The following is a 711-nucleotide window of genomic DNA, read 5'->3' as shown; positions in this document are numbered from 1 at the left end:
CCTATGTTTATATTCCGCCCAGTTACTCTTAGGCCAAGAAGAAGAGGGGGTGTGGTCATGTAGACTTTTCAACGGCTCTTGAGTTGTTCCTTGGATAACACAAGTATTCTGACCCCTAAAGAGTTAATAAGTTAGAAGACTTCATTTCAACATCGAAAGCCTCTTGGAGTTTGATAAGCTTGTATCGTCCTCAAGAATCTAAAAGTTTTCAGAGAACTGATCAAGCGTTTTAACTCATGAAGCTAAAAGGCAGACCTAATGGACACTTGTTAGATGTAGAGTAGTTATTTTATTTTTCTTCCTGACATCTATGGTTTTGTTTTCAAAGTTGATTATAGGGAAAAGGGACAAATAGGTCTGACATCCAGAGCAAGGACAGACGTTGCTATCCTGGATGGTGGAGGATGTGCTGCACTGCCAACTTCTGTAAGCAGTGGTAATAGGGGCTAGAGAGGAAGTCAAGGGCTCCTTAACACAGTAATATCAGGATCAGAATAGTTATTGTGCAAGAAAACGTGTCAAAATGTGTCGCCTGGATAGAGGACTTCACTGTGCTACCCCGGCCGACACCCAGTAATTCCTTTGAGTGCAGATACTGTACTGAAAATGCTGCTGTTCTGTTCTGCCAACTGCTTGAAAGACCACGTGGGAACTGGAACACTCCAACCATCCCGTTTACTTAGACTCTCCCCTGGCCTAGCTCCAGACGCC

The sequence above is a fragment of the Apodemus sylvaticus genome, chromosome 19 (genome assembly GCF_947179515.1).
Source record: "Apodemus sylvaticus chromosome 19, mApoSyl1.1, whole genome shotgun sequence".
Taxonomy (NCBI): Eukaryota; Metazoa; Chordata; class Mammalia; order Rodentia; family Muridae; genus Apodemus; species Apodemus sylvaticus.
This window is presented reverse-complemented; position numbering follows the sequence as displayed.